This window comes from Planococcus citri, chromosome 3, assembly GCF_950023065.1.
Source record: "Planococcus citri chromosome 3, ihPlaCitr1.1, whole genome shotgun sequence".
Taxonomy (NCBI): Eukaryota; Metazoa; Arthropoda; class Insecta; order Hemiptera; family Pseudococcidae; genus Planococcus; species Planococcus citri.
In genome coordinates this window covers 26,367,875-26,392,434 of record NC_088679.1, presented here as the reverse complement: position 1 = coordinate 26,392,434, position 24,560 = coordinate 26,367,875, and the positions used below count along the sequence as shown (strand labels likewise).

At 35.1% G+C, this 24,560-nt stretch overlaps 1 protein-coding gene across 9 annotated transcripts in view; it reads right to left on the bottom strand.

Annotated features, from left to right (window-relative positions):
* Window positions 1–24,560, bottom strand: part of LOC135841990 (collagen alpha chain CG42342) — a 434,760-nt gene that overhangs the window by 117,687 nt on the left and 292,513 nt on the right. The window lies entirely within an intron of this gene.

Here is a 24,560-nt window from a genome sequence, read left to right as displayed (position 1 = left end):
TGGAAAGACCTTCCGAAGGGATGACCAATGACGCAAATCGCAGCCGTCTAGCCCATTTTTAAAGGCAACTAGGGGGTGTCAAAGTTTTCAGTGAACCTAAAATATCATCCATTTCAGCAGTGGATTACTCGACAACCGCGATACCTACCAAAATGGAACTTTTTCCCATAGTTAGGGGTCTTGAAAGGCTTTTTGGTGATATCATAAAAATCAGTGTTGCCACTTTTTTTCGTACAAAAAATTAGCTCAAAAAGTTTCGAAACGTAGTTTTCATATAGTTCCGACTCTCAAAAATTCTGAAAAAAATAATATTATGGACAACTTTTCATGCTGAACAACATATTAAAAAATTAGGATGGTAACATGTTGCAAAGTCGATCTAAAAAAATTCAAAGTTTGCGAAAAAATGCGATTTTTTGATTAAAACATGAAAAAAAGTTTTGATAAGTGAAGTTGACCCATTTGACCCCTATTTGAATTTTGAACGTACGTATCTGTTGAAAAAGTTGAAAAAACCCTTTCACTCAATGAAATGAACTCCTCACAAAAAAATCAAAATTCGAAAAAATTCAATTTTCGATTTCAAACATCAAAAAAAGTTTAAATTTATTCAGTTGTCTTATTTTGACCTCTTTCTGACGTATTTCATGAAAAAGTTGTTGAAAATTACACTCACAACAAAAAAATAAAAATTCGTTCATTTTTTGAATCTTTTCGAATTTTGATTTTTTTTGTGAGGAGTTCATTTCATCGAGTGAAAGGGGTTTTTCAACTTTTTCAACAAATACGTACAAATAGGGGTCAAATGGGTCAACTTCACTTATCAAAACTTTTTTTCATGTTTTAAATCAAAAAATCGCATTTTTTCGCAAACTTTAAATTTTTTTAGATCGACTTTGCAACATGTTACCATCCTAATTTTTTAATATGTTGTTCAGCATGAAAAGTTGCCCATAATATTATTTTTTTCAGAATTTTTGAGAGTCGGAACGATATAAAATCTACGTTTCGAAACTTTTTGAGTTAATTTTTTGTACGAAAAAAGTGGCAACACTGATTTTCATGATATCACCAAAAAGCCTTTCACAACTACTAACTATGGGAAAAAGTTCCATTTTGGTAGGTATCGCGGTTATTGAGTAATCCACTGCTGAAATGGATGATATTTTAGGTTCACTGAAAACTTTGACACCCCCTAGTTGCCTTTAAAAATGGGCTAGACGGCTGCGATTTGCGCCATTGATCATCCCTTCGGAAGGTCTTTCCACAGGAAAAATTTCAAAAAATCCCCGAATCCCCCTACCACTTCTTGGTCCAATTGACGTGGAATGACCCATTTAGATAAGGCACGTTTTCAAATATACGAATAAGTATCAATGGCGGAATTTTAAAAGAAAACTGTCCCTAACCGAGACACTATGGGTACAGAGGCGTGTACTCAACCATCCCATACACTATACTTGCAAGTACGTAAACACGATCATTAATAATTTTGGCAACCTCGAAAAAACATCTTCGATCGTCGACACTATTCATTAACGCATCAGTTTAATCATCGGCTAAATGAGACATTTAACTCGAAAACGAAGTAAAAAAAAATCCTATCTGTATAAGAGTTTGATTAACGACCCCGTAAATCTAATGAATAATCACATAAAACTCATCGTCGTCGTCGGTGTCTAGTAAACGTTATTTTTAAACGTACGACATGGTCGCATTATCGGCGTGTAGGTATTTAAAATACAACTCGTATACGAGATAGAGTAAAAAGGATCACATTAGGGAGGAGACCTAGGCCAATAAAAAGGGTGTGAAAGTTGTCGTTTGGCCTGGTCTTAATTAACGGTGTGAAAATGTGAAATGTTTACCGAAAAGACAACTGACATGCGAGTGGTTTGTAATACGACGACGATGTTTCTTTTACACACCACTACACGTAGACGTGCTATGATTAAATTCACCGAATAAAACACTATACTATAGCGTCGATCAATTCGTCTAAATGAGTCTAATTCCTGACCATTTTTCAAGTGCTTTTTTGCCTTTCGGCGTATCCCCAGTGAATCACAGCAGACGATCCCTAATAATGACATTGTGCCATTCTCCGACAGAAGGGTAATCAGTTTTTACCTATGTTTGTTTGTAAATCTTGACATATTCGAAATATGTCTACGATGTTTGGACATTTATAATCCGCTTGAACCTTCGTAAAACCTTAGTTTTTTTTTACATTTCCACTTATTCGTGTTATTAGTTTTTTTTTCTTTAGAGATTGGATTTATTGACCTTTTCTGCTGGAAAGAACGTATTTTATTTTGGCTCACAGGTGCGTTGATTTTTGTATAAGTAGAATATGTTTATATTTCAGCCAGAAAATGTAGCAATGTGTCAAATAATTCTTCAAAATTATAACTGAGGCATTTTTGAAAGAATGAGAATAGTGAAGCCACTTGAATCAAACTAGAGATTTACAAGCGAATTGAAAATTCAGATTCGATTTTAATTGACTTGACGATTTTTCAGAAAGACAACTCAGGTTCCAAGTAGCGACTCTGATCACAGCACCCAAGACGGTTTGGCAAGAGCACGAATCTGTTAGTATGCATTAACATTAGTATGTAAGTGGTTACTAAACATGCGACTCTTATAAATCATTTAAAAGATAATGATCGACTTCTTATCACTAAACCTTGCAATTCGGTGAACTTTTTCTATCTCATAACTCAATTTAAAAATGACTCTCAAATCTGTCAGTCATAAGTTAACCGAAATTCTTTTTTTCAAGTACTCCCAGCCTTTAAGCCAATTTTCAGAACTTTTTGCATTGTCAAAACTACATTCATAACTAACCAACGCGTCTCAAATTTGTATTTTTAAATAACACAATCTTCCAACAGGGATCATTCTCAATCTCCAGTTAATAAATCTGCCAAGGCGAATAAAATACAGAAAGATTATATTATTCAATTTATGAAAAGATTCGATTTCTATTAACTTCATGATTTTCAGGAACACAATAACCTATGTTCCAAGTAAATATGTACAAGTGGGTCTTACAATTAATCATAGAGAAATGAGATAAAAGATTGACATTCCCGGAATATTTTTCGGGCTTGTTCATAAGACGATTGATAACTATAGGTAATATGAACTTTGATTGCTATGTACTTAAGTATAGAAATGCAACACGGAAAAAAAATTATGGATAATTTTTACTATTTCAAACAGTAACCGGATCCCATTCAAAAATATTGTGATTTTTACTATGAGATTAGTAGATTTAATTATGAGAGTAATAAATTTTACCTAATTCTATAGGTAAAATGTATTTTTTGGCTGAGTAAAAATCACTATTATTTTTGAATGGGATCCGGTTACTATACTGTCTGAAATAGTAATTTTTATTAATTTTTTTTCCGTGAAGTTATAGTGTGTAGCAAAAAAAAATAAAATTGACGGAGAATTTTAGTGGAAGCAAATAAGAGAAAATACTCGTAATAACATTTTTGACTAACCAAGCTTTGACTACGCCTGTAGCTGCTAAAATTATCGAATGTGTTGAAGAACTTGCCGGTATATCATTGCAGACCTATCAACATGCAGATATGAGTATTTCAAGGTCTAACAAAGATGCCTCGGATGTGACAAAAATTATCAATTGGCTTCAGGAGCGTAATCCATTTCGAGTTTTGAATTGAAAGTATACCTAGCCAAGAAGAAATTTTTTCACCGGAGGTGCTCCAGGAGGGGAGATATGGATCCTTGAACAGAGATCAACGGTCATTTTTAAATAAAACGTATTTTTTTGCTCTAGCTCCTGTTCAACCTGCCCAAAGAAAAATGGACCAGTACTAAAAAGACAGTATTTAAAATTCAGCGCCCGTCCAGGCAATTCCTATCAAAATCCAAGATCACTTTTAGGGTTCTAAGCGGTTGAAAATATGTAAATCGCTCATTTCAGAGTAAAGTGTTTTGGAAATACTTTCCTCTAAAATACCATTTCCATTAGCTATGCTGAGAGATTGAAAAAGTTATCCAAGTTTTTATAATTTTAAAAATTGAAAAAAATTATTCACCCAAAAATTAGCACCACTGTATTTCAAAATATCTCACAGTTCCAGAAGTTGAATAATAATATTATGCTTTGGCATAATTACTGCGAAATGTTTGAGGAGAAAAAAGTCCCAAAAAAACGATTTTATCCAAAAATGAGGGATTTGCAAATTTCAAACCGCTCAGAAGACCCTTCGAATTTTATTGAATTTAGATAAAAATAGCCCAGGTAGTCGCAAAATCTCGAATATCATTTTTTGGACCAAATCATTTTTCCAAAAACAGGTAAGCAGGGATTGGAGCGAAAAAACCACGATTATTTTGAAAATGTTTCCTCTTCGAACACCAATGTCTCCCTTTACGAAGCACCTGCAAAGCTAAAAAGAAATTCTGAGTGAAATGCATTTCAAAATGAAGGTCTCTACTCAATTTGTGACCAAAATCGTTCGCTTTTTTTCCGGATTCACCCTAATGCAGGCATTTACCAACATTCTGTAAGTAGAAGCAAGGTAGTTTGGTTACCAAACCAGCGAATCTGATCACTGCGCCGCGAAGATTCGGGAAATCAGATCTGCAGGTATATATCAACATTTTGTAAGTAGTTACTAAACTTGCGACTCTAATAAATCATTTTAAAGTTCATCAATTTCTTATCACTAACCCTTGCAATTCGGCGAACTTTTTTGATCTTATAACTCGATTTAAAAATGACTCTCAAATAACTTTCAGGAATACAACCCACGTTCCAGGTACGGTACACACACGTGGGAATTAATCATAGACAAATAAGATGACATATTGACATTCCCGTGATATTTTCCATGGGGGAAAGGGACGCAGAACCCCCGCAGACTTCTTCCAGCTTCCTCTTAGATGACTGTAAAACTTTGATTGTTATGAAAGTAGGTATGCAAGTTGGGGTGGCTTGCAAAAAAAAAAAAAGATGGAGGATTTTGACCAGATTCTGTGGAAACAGACATTTTGGAGTTGAAAGCGACCAAGAATAAATTTCAGTTCCGGAGGTGCTCCAGGAGGGGAGATATGAGTAACCGAAAAGGGGTCAAGCGGTCTTTCTCATTCGCTCTAGCTCCGTTCAACCTGCTCGAAGACAAATAGTTTGGTTAAAATACAGTATTTAAATTTCTGCGCCGATGAAGACAATTTCCATCAAAATCAGAGATCACTTTTAGGATTCTACTGAGCAGTTGAAAAATAATATGCAAATCGCGAATTTTAGAGTGAATTCATGTTTTGAAAATACTTTCCTCCAAAATACTATTTTCCATTAATTATGCTGAGTGATTGATAAATGTTGTTTTTGATGTACCTACAATCTAGATTGGTACAATTTTTTAGGATTTTAATGTCTGAGAAGAAAAAAGTTTCAAAATACAAATTTACTCATAAAATAAGGGATTCGCAAATTTTAAACGGCTTAGAAGGCCCTGCGAGGGTTGTTGAATTTATATGGGAATAATCCAGGTAGTCGAAAAATCTCGAATACCATCTTTTGGAACAGACCATTTTTCTACGGGCTGGAGCAAAAAAAAATCACGCTCTATTGAAAATATTTCTTCTTGAAGACCCATGTCTCCCTTTACGAAGTATAGGTGCAGAACTAAATACAATTTCTGAGTGGATTTCATCTCAAAATGAAGGTTTTCACTCAATGTGACCAAAATGCTATACTACTTCGCATTTTTCCGCGAGCCACCCTAATGTAGGTATATAATTATCAGCAATCTGTAAGTAAGTAGTAAGGTAGGGTACCAAACCAGCGTCTCTTAATACGTAAACTCAATCCGTAGGTATTAATATTCTGTAAGTAGTTACTAAACATGCGACTCCTATACATCATTTAAAGTTGATGATCGGCTTCTAATCATAAAACCTCGCAATTCGGTGAACTTTTTTCATCTCATAAGAGTTATAACTCGGATTTAAAAATAACTCTCAAAGCTGCCACTTCCGATTATAGGTTCACAAAAATTCCCATTTCAAAATACTCTCCGCCTTCGAACCAATCATCAGCTTTTTATCCTGATCTACCCTAATGTAGGTATTTATCAGTATTCTGTAAGTAGCGAGGTGACCAGCAATTCTAATTACAGCACCGCCACGATTCGGAAAGACTGATCTGCAGGTAGTGACATTATGTAAGTAGTTACTAAACATGCGACTCTTATGAATGAAAATACTTTCCTCCAAAATTCCTACGACATATTTCACATTAATTATGCATGTTGAAAGATTAAAAAATGTCATTTCTGATGTGGGTAGGTACTTTTACATTGGTACCGATTTTTTGACCATTATTTTCATTTAAAACGATAAAGAAAAATAGACAAAAATTCATCACTACTGTATTTCAAAATATCTCACAGTTCTGGAACTTGAATTTTACGATGCTTTGGCATAATTAATGAAAAATATGTTTGAGGAGAAAAAAGTTCCAAAAAAACGATTTCATCCAAAAATGGGGGATTCGCAAATTTTAAACCGCTCAGAAGACCCTTCGAGTGTTCTTGAATTTAGATAAAAATAGTCCAGGTAGTCGCAAAATCTCGAATACCATCTTTCGGAACAGCTCATTTTTCCAAAAACAGGTAAGCCAGGGGCTGTAGGAAAGAATCACGATTGTTTTGAAAATGTTTCTTCTTCGAAGACTCATGTCTCCCTAGTGATCGACACTACTCCAAAAACGGTCAATACGGTCGCCCTAAAAGATTATAAAATTCCATTATATAAATCTTCGAATATTTCGATCAATGGGTCACCGCGAACTGGAGATTTTGTTACATTTTAAATCAAGAATAGAGCCATCATCGATCCTCCGACTTATCTCGAGTTATTAGACTAACTCCCGACTGCAGAGCTAAAAAGAAATTCTGAATGGATTTCATCTCAAAATGAAGGTCTATACTCAATTTGTGACCAAAATCGTTCGCTTTTTTTTTCCGATCCACCCTAATACAGGTATTTACCAACATTCTGTAAGTAGTGATGTAAGGTAAATACCAAACCAGCGAATCTGATGAGTGATGACTGCCCCACGGCGATTCGGCAAGTCAAATCTGTAGGTATGTATCAACATTTTGTAAGTAGTTACTAAACTTGTGACTTTAATAAATCATTTAAAAGTTCATTGACTTCTTATCACTAAACCTTGCAATTCGGCGAACTTTTTTCATCTTATAACTCGATTTAAAAATGACTCTCTAAAAAGATTCGATTTCGATTGACCTCATAACTTTCAGGAATACAACCCACGTCCAAGGCACCATACATACACGTGGCCCTTAATTATAGAGAAATAGGATAACAGATTGATATTCCCGTGATATGTATTTTCTTGGGAGAAGGGGAGCGCAGAACTCCCTCAAAGACACATGTAGCTTAGTTAAAATACAGTATTCAAAATTCTGCGCCGATGAAGGCAAGTTTCATCAAAATCCAAGATCACTTTTAGGATTCTACTGAGCTGTTGAAAATATGCAAATCGCTCAATTTACAGTGAATTAGCGTTTTGAAAATACTTTCCTCCAAAGTACTATTTTCCATTAATTATGCTGAGTGATTGAAAAATGTTATTTTTGATGTACCTACTTCTAGGTTGGTACAATTGTTTAGGATTTTAAAAATGCGCACTACTATATTCATATTTCAAAATACATATCACACAGTTCCAGAAGTTGAATATTACGATGCTTTGGCATAATCAATGCGAAATTTTTGAGAAGAAAAAAGTTTCTAAATACAAATTTACTCATAAAATAAGGGATTCGCAAATTTCAAATGGATTTGAAGGCCCTGGGAGTGGAAATAATCCAGGTAGTCGAAAAATCTCGAGTACCCTCTTCTGGAACAGATCATTTTTCAGGAGTTCGAGCAAACAAATCACAATTCTTGTGAAAATATTTCTTTTTGAAGACCCATGTCTACCCTTACGAAGCACGTGCAGAGCTGAATCTTAAAATTTCTGAGTGTATTTCATCTCAAAATGAAGGTCTTCACTCAATGCGACCAAAATACTTCGGTTTTTTTCGCGATGCACGCTAATGTATGTAGGTATTTATCAGCATTCTGTAAGTGAACAGTAAGGTAGGGTACCAAACCAGCGACTTTAATACGAGTACTAATCACAGCAGCAAATCGGTTGAACAAACCCAATCTGTATGTTAACATTCTGTAAGTGGTTACTAAACATGCGACTCTTATACATAAATAATTTAAAAGATAATGATATCGGTTTCTTATCACAAAACCTCGCAATTCAGTGAACTTTAAGGTGCTCCAGGAAAGAAGATGTGGGTCCTAGAAGAGAGATCAACGGTCATTCTCAAATAAAAAGTATTTTTTCACTCGAGCTCTTGTTCAACTTGCCCAATAAAATGGCCCTGCTTCGAAAGACAGAATTCAAAATTCTGCGCAAGTCCAGACAATCCTCATCAAAATCCAAGATCACTTTAAGGGTTCTATTGAGCGGTAAAAATATGTAAATAGCTCATTTTAGGGCGAATTAGTGTTTTAAAAATACTTTCCACCAAAATACAATTTCCCAATAATCATGCTGAGAGATTGAAGGATGTTATTTTTGAAACTTTGACCATTGTTTCTATTTTCCATTCAAAACAACCAAGAAATCCAATTTTTTAGAATATTCAAAATTATTGGCAATACTTAATGACCAAAAAATTGTCACCACTACATTTCAAAATATCCCACAGTTCCAGGAGTTGAACCTTACGATTTCTTCGCATAATTGATGCGAAATTTTCAAGAAGAAAAAAGTTCGAAAATACAAATTTACCCAAAAATAAGAGCTTTGCTCATTTTCAACCGCTCAGTATAGTAAGACCCTGTGAGTGTTCTTGAATTCAGATTTAAAATAGCCCAGGTAGTCGCAAAATCTCTAATACGATCTTCTGGAACATATAATTTCTCCAAAAACAGGTAGGCAGGGGCTAGAGCGACAAAATAACGATTCTTTCGAAAATTATGTTTTCTTTGTAGACCCTTGTCTCCTCTTATGAAGCACCTGCAGAGCTTGAAAAAATTTCTGAGCGAATTTCATCTCAAAATGAAGGGCTCCACTCAATTCGTGACCAAAATCTTTCGCTTCTTTTTTTCGCGATCCACCCTAATGTAGGTACATATTAATCGGCGTTCTATGAATAAACAGTAAGGTAGTTACCAAACCAGCGACTCTGATAACAGCTCCTCATTGTTTGGGAAAAACAGATCTGTAGGTATGTATCATCATTTTGTAAGTGGTTACTAAACAGGCGATTCTTATAAATCATTTAAAAGCTGATAATTGGCTTTTTATCACTAAACCTTGCAATTCGTCCACCTAGTATGGCTACAATGCTTCGTGTCATTAGGTTATTTCTCTGGATGAATATGATGCAAAATCTGTATCCGGAGAGACAACCGATGCTCGAGCGAAAAGAGCCGCAAATCTACGTAATTGATGACCATGTGTACGTATACCTATACCAACACATTACCTTATAATCGTGCCAATTATCCACCAGGCATATATGTACGTAGAAGCCTACCATAGACTACATTGTCCAGCCTATCGTGGCATTTTCGAACAAAACCAAATTTATTTCTAACCTAAATATTTGATTATCCAAATTTTAAATAATTTCTATAGTAATTAATAAAAATAAGGTGCACCGGGGCAAGTCAGAATGATTTTTCGCAATTTCAACTTTGACCAGCTGTTACTCGCCTTCTAATGAACCAATATGGATCAAATTTATTATGTAGGTTCCCATAAGGGTTCTTAACCTATGGTAAAAATTTGAGCGTAATTGACACAGTAGCTTTCGCTCAGTGGAATAAAATATAAACTGTCCTGACTTACCCCAATTGGGGGAAGTCAGAACAGGCTAACCTTTGCAGAGGCGTAGATCACAAACCGAGCGTCCTAGAAAAATTGCACAGAAACAAAATTGTAGAGAATTTAATTCTCTTTGAGATCACTCTCATCAGATTTTCACTAGGACGCACGGTTCGTCCGCTATATGCGAAAAACTAAGAAATAGAAAGTCTGTATTTTATACCAAATTCAAAATAAGTTCAAAACAACAACAAAATACAATTGAACCAAAGACATCTAAAATGAAACTGAATCGCGAAAATTTTCATGCCGTGATGAAGTAGGGGTAGTACCCTCAAGTCACCTTTAGTGGCACTTCGCCAGATATAAACCTCTAGGCGCTAGAGCAAGTTTTCTAACTTACCCCGAATTCCAACTTCCCCCGGTGCACCTTATCTTATTATTTTATATTTTCAGTCGGAATCTGCGAATAGTGTAATAGGTGCGTTGAGATTTTCGAGCAAGAGTCTGGAGTGTCATTTTTCGAATAAACTTTGACTCCTGCCCAACGTAAGTGGCTTTCAAGATTTTTTCCATAATTTTAAAAATATCGATCGTGTATTATTTGGAACTCAAAAATGGAATTTTTCAATTATCAATTTCGTTCCTATCACTTTTAGGGTTCTAACGAGCGGTTGAAAATACGTAAATCGTTCATTTTAAGGCGAATTGGTGTTTTGATACCTACTTCTTTCCTCCAAAATACCGATACCGTTCCCCATTAATTATGCTGAAGGGATTGAAAAATGCCATTTTTTATAAACTGATAAAATGTTTTATAATAAAATACTTTTACAGTGGTACACATTTTTCGACCATTATTTCCCTTCAATTGCCAAAATTTATAAATTTTTTTAGAATTTTCAAAATTGGCAATACCTAATGACCAAAAATTTGGCACCACTGTATTGTAAAATAGCCCACAGATCCAGGAGTTGAATCTTACGATGCTTTGGCATAAATAATGCGAAATGTTTGAGAAGAACAAAATTTCAAAATACACATTTACCCAAAAATAAAAGATTTGAAAATTTTCAACCGCTCAGAATAAGACCCTGGGAGTGTACTTGAATTTAGATGAAAATAGCCCAAGTAGTCGCAAAATCTCAAATACCATCTTTTGGAACAAATCACTTTTGCAAAAACAGGTATGCAGGGGCTAGACGGAAAAAAAATCACAATTCTTTATGTTTCCTCTTCGAAGACCCATGTCTACTAACGTAACGAAGCACCTACAGAGCTACAAAAAAACTTGAAGTGGATTTTATCTCAAAATGGAGGTCTTCACTCAATTTGTGACCAAAAATGTTCGCTTTTTTCCCCGATCGATCCACCCTAATGTACTTGTAGTGTTATTAATCGGCATTCTGTAAGTAAGTAGTAAAGTACTAGTTACGAAACCAGCGACTCTGATCACCGCTCCCCGCAGATTCGGAAAGAGCAATCTGTAGGTATGTTTCAACATTCTGTAAGTAGTTACTAAACATGCGACTCCTATAAATCATGAAACGTTAATTATCGACTTCTTATCATTAAATCCTGCAATTCGGTTAACTTTTTTCATCACGTAGGTAACTCAATTTTAAAAATGATTCTCAAAAACGTCAGTTATAGTAGGTTGGCAAAAATTCCCTTTTTCATGTACTCTCGACTTATAAGCCAATTTTCAGAACTTTTTGAATTGCCAAAACTTCATACTTATAAACGATTATTCATTTTATTAGCTTTTTTTTTCCAAGATTGAATTTCTTGACCTTTTCTGCTAGAAAGAACAAATACATATTCTTTTGCCTCATAGGTGCGTTGATTTTATATTGTAGCAATGTTGAAATGTCAAATAATTTTTTTGAAAAAATGAGAACGGGGAGCCACTTGAATCAAACGAGTACTTTACAAGCGAATTGAAAATACAGATTCGATTTCTATTGACCTCATAATTTTCAGGAACACAACCTACGTTCCAAGTAAATATGTACAAGTTAGTGGGTCTTAATCATAGAGAAATGAGATAAAAGAATGATTGACATTCCCGAGATATTTTTCTTCGAGGGGGGGGGGCGCAAAACTCCCACAGACTTTTACCATCTTATTCATAAGACGATTGATAACTATTTATTATGAACTTTGATTGCTATGTAAGTATAGGAATGCAAGCTAGGGTGGGTAGCAAACAAAAACAAAAATATTGACGGAGAATTTCAGTGGAAGCAAATAAGAGAAAATGATAAAATTTTTGACTACCCAATCTTTAACTACGCCTGTAGCTGCTAAAATTATTGAATGTGTTGAAGAATTTGCCGGTATATCATATCAATATGCAGATATGAGTATTTCAAGGTCTAACAGAGATGCCTCGGATGTTACAAAAATTATCAATTGGCTTCAGGAGCGTAATCCATTTCGAGTTTTGAGTTGAAAAAGACCAAGAAGAAATTTTATCATCGGAGGTGCTCCACGAGGGGAGATACGGATCCTTGAAGAGAGATCAACGGTCATTCTCAAATATAACGTATTTTTTCGCTCCAGCTCCTGTTCAACCTGCCCAAAGAAAAATGGACCAGTAGCAAAAGACAGTATTTAAAGTTCTGCGCCCGTTCAAGCAATTCCTATCAGAATCGAAGATCACTTTTAGAGTTCCACTGAGTACTTGAAAATATGTAAATCGCTCATTTTAGAGATGAAGTGTTTTGGAAATACTTTCTACCAAAATACTATTTCACATTAATTATGTGTACCGGTACCTTGTAAAATTCAAAATTGCGTAATTACCAAAAATGGTAATTTTTGGTAAATAATTTCGAGATTTTTTGGAGGTATAGAAATATAGACTAATCTATACCACTTTGCCTGCTCTGGATATCTTTTTAAGCACTGGGTTGTGATCAATTAATAGCTTGTAAATTATAAGGTGATATCTCTTGCGATCTGATAACTAGCTCATTGAGACCTCAGGGTCGTGGTAGATCGCAGACAGATTTAAGAAGTTTTTGGTACTACATAACTTAATTATACGGAGTTGGGCTCGTTTTTATGAGATGTATTTCTATAAGATGTCTTCATTTGGTCGAAATCAGCAATAACTGCTAGAAAATTAGTCGAAAATCGAGATTTTCGACGTTTATACTCACGAATTGATACCATTATAAGATGAACATATTTCGACGATCGAATGTTCAAAATAATCATTTTGAACATTTTGTAATATATACACGTATTATACACTCGAACTAAATACGATTGGAATAAATCAAGAACACACAAATAACTTCGTAACACACGATCTAATTGGTTTGAAACGCATCGCAATACCAATTCTTGCTCACCATTTAAGGGAGGAAATTGAAGGTTATTTGACTACTTTGTGGAAAAATAGATTTTGGAAAACTTAGGTCAATAACACGAGGGTACTTATCAGAATAAGCCTAGGACTGGTTTGATTGGAATTACTTAGGTCAATAACACGAGGATGCTTAGGTCAATAAAACTTAGGTCAATAAGGAAATAATAAGGAAAAGGAAAATAATAAGACGAACTCCACGATAATTTACGAAGGCGATCTGAGAACGTAAAGAAAACACCAACGACCCCCTGGGGAACACTCACGAATGGAATTTGAATTACAATTCCTAATTGGGCTGGTCCATTATAAGCTGTGTTACTATAAGATGAGAGGTCGAATGCATCAACTTAATCTGGAAATTTTACTAAGTTCAGAAACTGAAACTTAGTAAAATTATCGGCGTCGAAAAGAACCGGAATGGAACGGCCTGCTGTGTTGGGAGCTAGTCCCAAGCACAGCTCTGGAAACGACAGCATATAAAACAACACAGGAACCAATATTACCGACTGCTACTTGCCCATGAGTGTAGGTGCCTCTCCCCGGGGTCAATAACGAATCGGGAGTTTAATACTGACGAGAAGAAGATTTCACTTGAACCGTATCATACTAAGAACTGACGTTTTGGTGTTTTTTAGATCGCTTGTCAACATTGTATGAATTTTTAAGGAAAGAGTAGGAGTAAGTTGTGCGCACGCCGAACGTCGTAATTGGCTAAAGCGCTACCCCCAGAAGTATCAGGAACGAATAGGAAGTCGATTGAATGACGCAATATTTCTATACGATTGCATCATATGTGGAAATCTCATGTAATATTTCCGAAGATTGCATCATCTTTTATTAAGTAGGTAAATCGACTGGGTAGGTAGGCAGGGAGGTCGACAGGGTCAATGTACATCTAGTGGTCATTAAAATCGCGTAATATTTCGATGTCTCAGGGGTCCGTAAAATATTTCTTCGTGTATGGAGGGAGAAAAAATAACAGTGTTTTTTCTCCCAAGTATAAGTTGACAGATTTTGACGTAATATTTTCTCCCACGTAGTCGGCATAAAATGTATATAATTCCATTGTTTCGAGGTCGATATTTTCTCCCAGTATAAGATGAAATATTACGTTTTCTCCCAATATAGGCAGATGATTTCTAACAGCTTTCTGTCACCATAGGTGGGAGAAATTAATCAGCTTTCTCCCAGTATATGTGACTCAAATGTGATAATTTTCTCCCATTACATATGCTGAGAGATTGAACGATGTTATTTTTGAAACTGAGGAAACATTTTGTAATACTTACTTAGGTACGTATGTACAAACATTGGTACCAATTTTTTGACCATTGTTTCTATTCAAAATAATCAAGAAAAATCGGCAAAAAGTTATCCAATTTTTTATAATTTTCAAAATTGAAAAAAATTCATCATCCAAAAATTGTCACCACTGTATTTCAAAATATCTCACAGTTCCAGAAGTTGAATCTTAATAGTATGCTTAAGCATAATTAATGCGAAATGTTTTAGGAGAAAAAAGTTCCAAAACACGATTTTATCCAAAAATGAGGGATTTGCAAATTTTAAACCGCTCAGAAGACCCTTCGAATTTTATTGAATTTAGATAAAAATAGCCCAGCAGTTAGTCACAAAATCTCGAATACCATCTCTTGGAATACATAGATCATTTTTCCAGAAACAGGTATGCAGGGGCTGGAGCGAAAAAATCACGACTCTTTTGAAAATGTTTCCTCTTCGAAGACCCATGTCTCCCCTTACGAAGCACCTGGAGAGCTAAAAAGAAATTCTGAGTGGATTTTATCTCAAAATGAAGGTCTATCGTTCGTTTTTTTCCCGATCCACCCTAATGTAGGTATTTACCAACATTCTGTTAGTAGTGTTAGTAGAAGTAGGGTAGTTACCAACATGCAGATCGAGCAACTGAGATTTGCAGGTACATGTATCTATCAACATTTTGTAAGTAGTCACTAAACTTGCGACTAGTATAATAAATCATTCATAAGTTCATTGACTACTTTATCACTAAACCTTGCAATTCGGCGAACTTTTATGATCATATAACTCGACTTAAAAATTACTCTCAAAAAAGATTCGATTTCGATTGACCTCATAATTTTCAGCCATCAAAATCCAGGATCACTTTAGGGTTCTAATGAGTGATTGAAAATATGTAAATCGCTCATTTTAGGGCAAATTAGTGTTTTGAAAATACTTTCCTCCAAAAATACTATTTCCCATTAATTATGCTGAGAGATTGAAAGATGTCATTTTTGAAATTGAGGAAATATTTTGTAATACTTAGGTAGTACCTAAGTGGTACGTAGTACGTACGTCTACGTATGTACAAACATTGGTACTTACCACTTTTTTGACCATTATTTCCATTTAAAATAATCAAGAATAGGCAAAAATTTATCAAATGTTTTAGAATATTCAAAATCGGAAATACTAAATGACCAAAAAACTGGCACCAATGTATTTCAAAATATCTCACAGTTCCAGAAGTCGAATCTTACGATGCTTTATTTGGCATTATTAATGCGAAATGTTTGAGAAGAAAAAAGTTACAAAATACGACTTTACCCATAAAATGAGGGATTTGCTAATTTTAAACGGCTTACTTAGAAGGCCCTGGAAGTGTCCATGAGCCATCGACCGCCAGGAAGGCCAGGGCAGAGATTATGGTAACAATGTATCGCCGCATAACAGAAGAAATGGGCAATATGCGCGAAATCTTCCATGAGATAACGCGAAGGTTAGTAATTAACTCATCCCGTATACGTACTAGGGTAAGAAAAAAGTGTTCTTAACTCGACTATACCTATTTTACTTTTGTAGGAATCCCATTCAGGACGTGCAGGAGTTGAACTTCGATAGGCTCTCCTGCATCAAAATGAACAAAAATTTCCCAACTTCCGCTCACTTTCTAATGAAGACTAATCTTTGATCATGGATAAGTACTTCATGAATGCTGGAAATGGAAATGTACCTAAGTACTTGTCTGAAGAAGTGGGCGGAAGCAGGGAAATTTTTGTTCATTTTGCAAAAACTCTGAAGTAGGTTCATATAGGTAGGTAAGTAGGTAGAGGTACCAACCAATCATTCTCCAACTCCTTGCAAAGGAGATATCAGTAATTTTTTGTTTTGGGTCATTTTTTTTGGGATATTTTTCAGTTGTTTTCTATTATGGAGATTTTTTTTTGAAGTTTTTTTTTTGTGATGGTGACGAGCCTATCATAGTGCGTTCTTTTTCAACGCCCCCTTTTTTTTTACCGTGAGGTACTTTTTTGGGGGATATCACCAATTTTTTCTGAAGAGTACACCATGCTACCATGTGAAAATGAATGAGAAGGCAGTGGTCCAGGGAGAGATACAAATCTTTTCTCTCTAGCACTAGAGTCTTGTTCTGTTCATTTCAATGGTGTTCTCAAATTTTGTATTTTTATAAATTTTATGAATAAAATGGGGTTAGATTTGCGTTCACTTTCACTTAAATATGCTTTCCTTAAAAACCTTGTGAAGGGGGGATTAATTCTCTTCTGGAGATTTTTTTGTTCTAGTAAATGTTATTCATTTATTTATTTATTAATTTTTTTTAAAAGTAGCGTAAGTAGATGTAAAAAATTTGGGAAAATTTCACCTTTATTTGGTAACATTTTATGGAAATTTTTTTCTGCGAAAAATTAGAAAATCCGATCTCGTTCATTTAAAATGATTGCGTTCGCATCCTCGCTCCTTAAAAATGATCGTGATCACGAAATCAAATTAAATTAAAATTTTATTTCATCGCTATCACAAACATACCTACTTTTAAACAAATTTAGAAAAATGAAATTCAAACTTACCGTATATTTCAGTTTTCTATATTATTTTATGTTTGTGTTCGCAATGAAATGAAATTTAATTTGATTCGAGTTTGAGGTTGCGATCATTTTCAAAGAGCTAGGATTTATTGAATTGATTTCAGTTTGAATTTCATTTTTCTACATTTAATTAAAAGTAGGTACCTATATGTTTGTGTTCGTGACGAAAATGGAATTTTCATTTTTAAAGAGTAAGGATTTATTGAATACATTTCAGTTTGAATTTCATTTTTCTGCAAAAATTTAGAAAATCTCGTGATCACATAATCGAATTAAATTAAATTTTATTTCATCGCTAACACAAACATACTTGTAAGCAAATTTAGAAAAATGAAATTCCAACTGAAATTAATTCAATGAATTTTTTCAACTGTAGTGTTTCTATTTCTCATTATCATTTCATCCTTCTAATTTTCAAAATTTTCTAAATTCATTTAAAAGTATGTTTGTGTCTGTGATGAAATGAAATTTAATTTGATTCGAGTTCGATCACGATCATTTTTAAAGGGGCCAGGATGTGAACACAATCATTTTTAATGAACCAGATCCCATTTCCAAAATTTCTGCAGAAAACTGAAATTCAAACTGAAATGAATTCAACGAATTTTTCCAATTGTAGTGTTTCTATTTCTTAATTTCATCCTTCAAGAACTGCTCAAAATGGTTTGAAACTATTTCCAATCGATTTGTTTTTTTTTTATTAGTCTGAAGCTTAATTTGGTAGATAAAATTTTGGTTGGTGTTATAATTTAGAATTTCCATTTCAATCTAGTTGTTTCTGGATACCAGTATAGGAATACTTCTCAAGAAATCATTTTTTGAAAAATCAACTCGCAAAAAAAATTTGTATACAGGTGCAGGAAGGATTCGAACCCGGAACCTCTTGCGTGATAAGCCGAGGCTTAAGTCAGGTAGCCACTCAGGCTGCGTTGAGAATTTAGCGTTTCAACTCCATACAACGGCCAACAACGCGGAATGTAACTTACGATGACGTTTTAAATCTAACGGCCATTGAGATTGATACAAATTGACGTTTCTTTGAGTGATTTGAACAAAGCTGCAGACTTTTAGACTGAATTATTTCGAATGAGATTTGGGATATGGATTATTAAAAGAATAGAGAAGTGCCTTTTGTATGTTTTAATAATCGTTTAAAATTTTCAAATTTGGAAAAAAAGTGGTTAAAATCCGTTTTTTCAAAAATCCCTTCGTAGCGACCTGAATTGTGTATAAATACACCATCATGCAAAATTTCGTTGAATTTGGCCGAGCTGATTTTCTGAAAAGTCTATTGAAGAAAATGAAGAAAAAAAAACAGTGAAAAAACGACATGTTTGAAGATCTCGTTCACTTTTGGTATTAAACCTACAACTTTCAAATTTTAGTATGTTGATAAGCTCGTCGAGATCTTCAAAATGACATATTAATCTTTTAAAAAGGTGCAGTTGTTTTTGAAATCTGAAGGTACTAATTTTCGCATTTGTTGGTGCTTGAAGAATAGGCGTTTGCGGTAGCGGCGACGTTCTTTTTCCCAACCCCCTCGCTGTGCTACCGCCCGGCCTGATAAGGTACTAGTTACCAGATCAGCGACTCTCATAACGGCGCCACGAAGATTCGGGAAGACTGATCTGTAGGTACTATTAACATTGTGTAAGTAGTTACTAAACATGTGACTCTTATAAATCATTCAAAAGCCAATGATCGGCTTCTTACCACTAACATTTCAGCTCTGGAGGTGCTTCAGGAGGGGGCACCTTTGTACTGTAAGCGGTTGAAAATATGTAAATCGCTCATTTCAGGGCAAATTAGTGTATACTTTCCTCCAAAATACCATTTCCCATTAACTATGCTGAGAGATTGAAAGATGTCATTTTTGAAACTGAGGAATTATTTTGCAATACGCACGTATGTAGGTACAAACATTTGTACCACTTTTTTGACCATCAAGTATTTCCATTTAAAATAATCAAGATGAATAGGCAAAAATTTATCCAATTTTTCAGAATTAGCAAAATTGGCAATACCTAATGACCAAAAAATTGGCACCACTAGATTTCAAAATATCTCACAGTTCCAGAAGTTGAATCTTACGATGCTTTGGCACAATTAATGCGAAATGTTTGAGAAGAAAAAAGTTCCAAAATACGACTTTACCCATAAAATGAGGGATTTGCTTATTTTAAACGGCTTACTTAGAAGGCTCTGGAAGTGTCCATGAGCCATCGACCGCCAGGAAGAACAGGGCAGAGATTATGGTAACAATGTATCGCCGCATAACAGAAGAAATGGGCAATATGCGCGAAATCTTCCATGAGTAAACGCGAAGGTTAGTAATTAACTCATCCTGTATACGTACTAGGGTAAGAAAAAAGTGTTCTTAACTTGACTATACCTATTTTACTTTTGTAGGTATCCCATTCAGGATGTGCAGGAGTTGAACTTCGATAGGCTCTTCTGCACGTTGCAAAGATGACAAGATGACGCCGAACGGCCGCTTCTCGGGTGCTCCATTCCTTGCAGGAATGTGATGAAATTTTTAGAAGGCCCGAAAATGATCGATTCACGAGGCCGATAGGATCGGAACAATTCAGGTAGTCGCAAAGAGCTAGGTAAAAAAATAATCTGAGCGGATTTCATCTCACATGAAGGTCTCCACTCAATTTGTGAACAAAATCCTTCGGTTTTTTTTTAGCGATCAACCCCAATGTAGTTACCTGGGTTTTTATCAGCAATTTGTAATTAAGTAATAAGGTACTAGTTACCCAATCAGCGACTCTCATAACGGCGCCACGAAGATTCGGGAAGACTGATCTGTAGGTACTTATTAAACATGTGACTCTTATAAATCATTCAAAAGCCAATGATCGGCTTCTTATCACTAAAATTTCAGCTCTGGAGGTGCTTCTGGAGGGAAGAGATGGATCCACGAAGAGAGGTCTACGGTCATTCTCAAAGAAACGTATTTCTTCGCTGTAGCTCCTTTCCAACCTGCTCAGAGAAAAATAGTTCAGTTCAAAAAGACGTAAAGACAGTATTCTTTCAGGGGTTCTTTTGAGCGGTTGAAAACAAGTACCTAAATCGCTTATTTTAGAGTTGTTAAAATTTTTTTGACCATTATTTCGCGGAGAGACTATTGTCGATCTTGGCTTCTCAAGGAGAAATTATTTTAGCAGAGCAGAACACATAGCCTAATTTGAAGAGAACCGGTCGAAATAAAACACAAACTCTAAAGATTGGAGAAAAAAGACGACTGTACATATATTCAGCTGTAGGTACAACTGATTCGTCGCGAACAGCAAAGTCTCTCGCAATTCATTTAAAATAATCAAAAAAAATATACAAAAACTTACAAAAAGTTGACCCAATGACCAAAAAATTGGCACCACTGTATTTCAAAATATCTCACGGTTCCAGATGTTGAGTCTGACGTAATATGCTTTGGCATAATTAATGCGAAATGTTTGAGAAGAAAATAAGTTTCAAAAAACGAATTCACCCCAAAATGAAAGACTTGCCAATTTTAAACGGCTCAGGAGACCCTGGGAGTGTTCTTGAGTTTTGATAGAAATATCTTAGGTAACAACAGGCAGGCAAGTGCTGTAGCGAAAAGATCACGATTCTTTTGAAAATGTTTTTTCTTCGAAGGACCCATGTCTCCCCTGACGAAGCACCTGGAGAGCTAAAAAGAAATTCTTAGTGGATTTCATCTCAAAATGAAGGTCTCTACTCAATTTATGACCAAAATCGTTCGCTTTTTGTATCCCGATCCACCCTAACCCTAGGTATTTACCAACATTCTGTAAGTGGAAACAACCATAACAACTAACGAATCAGATCTGTAGGTATGTAAGTATCAATATTTTGTAAGTAGTTACTAAACTTGCGACTCTTATACATAAATCATTTTCAAGGTCATCGGCTTCTTATCACTTATCCTCGCAACGCGGTCAACTTTTTTTACCTTATAACTCGGTTTAAAAATGACTCTCAAAAAAGATACGATTTCGATTAACCTCATAATTTTCAGGAATAGGCTACAACCCACGTTCCAGGTGCATACACGCGGGCCTTAATCATAGAGAAAGAAGATAACAGTTCGGTATTCCCGTGATATTTTCCTGGGGGAAGGGAGCGCAGAACCCCCGCAGACTTTTCCTAGCTTGTCCTTAAGACGAAAGAAAACAGTAATTATTTGAGTAGGTATGCAAGTTAGGGTGGATAGAAAAAAGAATGACGGAGGTTTTGTCCAGATTCTGTGGGAACTTTCATTTTGAGTTGAAAGCAACCAAGAAGGAATTTCAGCTCCGGAGGTGTTCTAGGAGGGATCCCCGAAGGGGGGGGTCAACGGTCATTCTCAAAGAAAGCATATTTTCTCGCTCTAACTCCTGTCCAACCTGCTCAAAGAAAAATAGTTCAGTTCCAAAAGACATTATAAAATTCTGCGCCAGTACAGGCAATTTTTATCAAAACCCCAAATCACTTTTAAGGTTTTACTGAATGGTTGAAAATATGCTAATCGCTGATAGAAGAGTTAACATCATTCGGCCAAGAAAGGATGAAAATGAAACGTGATATGATAAAGGTAAGACAGAAAGAGTGTCACCTTTGTACTAAGCGGTTGAAAATATGTAAATCACTCATTTTAGGGCAAATCAGTGTTTCGGAAATACTTCTCTCCAAAATATCTACCATTTCCCATTAATTATGCTGAGAGATTGAAAGATGCCATTATTGAAATTGAGGAATTATTTTGTATTATGCACGTACAGTATGTACAAATATTGGTACCACTTTTTTGACCATCAAGTATTTCCATTTAAAATAATCAAGAAGAATAGGCAAAAATTTATCCAATTTTTCAGAATTAGCAAAATTGACAATAACTAATGACCAAAAAATTGGCACCACTACATTTCAAAATATCCCACAGTTCCAGGAGTTGAACATCAAGAAGTTTTGGCACAATTAATGCGAAATGTTTGAAAAGAAAAAAGTTCCAAAATACGACTTTACCCATTAAATGAGGGATTTGCAAATTTTAAATGGCTTAGAAGGCGCCCTAAAGCAGAGAATATGGTGACAATGTATCGCCGCATTACGGTGGAGATGGGCAATATGCGCGAAATCTTTCACGAGATCACGCGAAGGTTAGTAATTAACGTATCCCTGTGGTATAGATACCTATCTAACTGTCATATATAGGATCCTAATAGGTAAAGAAAAATGAAACTAGAGTTCGTTAGTTGACTCTGTTGAATCAAAATTGAATTTCAAATACGTCATAAAATGGATCAACTAACTTATGAATTTTTCGTTGAATAGAAATAACGTATGTTTGTGCGTTCCTTTTGCGTACTTCTATGAAGTTCCCGTCGAGTTTAAAAAGAAAGAAATAACTGAACCGCATCAGACGTTGAACATTGTAAACATCGTCTGTCAAAACGAATCCATCTTTCTACGACCTGAAATCAACGACGTACCTATCTACGATCCACGGAATCAAGAAGAAGATGAGCTATCTGATTACGAAGAAAACGACGAAATTGAAATATGCTATAATCCACAAGACGATGATCAAATCGGTATCCAACGACGTCCGAATATGATTTTGGATATTGATCGTATTCCAATTACTGAACACCGTCAATGCGTAACAGAACCATTCCTCTTCAATGGCGACTACTCATATCTCGATAAATACAATCGTATTAGGCAAGTTAAACATGCCCTCGATAATGGTTCTCGTTACAATTATTACGTCAGCGTTCCGATTTGGAGCGAGCATCGAAGACAGAGCTACGAATGGCCACGTTTCGCCACCGAAAGTTATGCCTGTACACGTCATTTCAACCGTGCACGGTTCGCCATTCGTACATCCACTGAAGCTCGAGAATTAGTCTTTCCTACTCATTGGATTTATTCCCATCTCTCGCTAACGCATCCATTCCTGATTTCATTACAAATTCATATCGGCGGCAAAGAAGTTAATACTGTCTACGATGCAAGACTTCCTGTTACGGTGATTTCGGGAAATATTATCAGACGACTCGAAGACCAATCGGACCAACCTATCAGGATGAAGTTTGCGAAAGAACAGACTTTGTTCATTCCCTGGCGAACTTCTTTCAAAGTACGAGTCTCGAGTTATGCGAATGTGCCACTGTGTTTGAACCCTAGATTGGACGAATTTAAAGAAGACGTTCATTGGAACAATTTCGTCATCAATGATAGTTCATTCAACCAGTGTATCCTGGGAAGGAACTTTGCTTTGAATAATGTTATCAAGATAAAGCAATTACCGCTGAAAATTGCTGTTAACGGTCCTCCGTCAAATCCAAAACCTCGTACCTTGCTTGGTCAGGAATTCTACGTTCATATATTCCACCTCTCGGAGTGATTAATACGTTGCGTAATATGTCGAATCAAGCGCTGAATCTTGAGTTTGATCACCTCTTACCATATTTACGATTCTAGAGTACTTACCTCAATATCTGTATTGGTTATGCTCGTTTATCTTCGATATTTTACTCATGTAATCTAATGATCATCATTGAATTGTTTCCTATCATGTATTATAAGTGTTTTTACCTGTGTAGGATACTAGTATTATATACTGTTATGTTATTTTGCCTACATAATTGTTATTCTTTTATTTAGTTATTTGTTTTTGATAATGTTGTTAATTTGTTTAAAGATAGTATAATTTGATCAACCTATCTGTGTTATTTGCTATTATGTGATATTATTCAAAGGTAGGTTAGTTAGATTAATAGTATCTTTTGACCTTGCTTCGGAATGTTGAAGACTGATTTTCTAGATAATTGTATATTCCTAATTCGACTGTTTAGATATTTCTTGATTATTTACCTCGGATAGATTTAAAGTTTTTGATTTTTTCTTTTTGATATTTTTGTATTGTTAAAAAATTTCTCTGTAGAAATTTTTCTTTGCCTATCCGGAGAATATATATGTGGTATAGATACCTATCTAACTGTCATAATAGGATCCTAATAGGTAAAGAAAAATGAAACTAGAGTTTGTTAGTTGACTCTGTTGAATCAACTGATTTAATTTGTTTCTTTCTCGATATACCTTTGAATGATATATCTCGATTATGAGATCACTAGACACCCATTTGGAACTACATGAGAATTATAATGAATCATACGTTCGTTGTGTGATAATTTCAAGATACTAAATTACCTACAAGTGTAACTTGTACCTTCTTGGTTATACCTACCAAATTCTCTTTTCTTATATGTGCAGAAGATTTTTTATTTAGATGATTTCTGATATCAATAGTCGTATATGTGATGTCTTGAAGGTTTTATTTCCTAACTTACGATTCCTATTTCCCTAGTCTCATTTCAATCCATCTACCTATCTTCTCACAACCTATTCGTTCCATTAT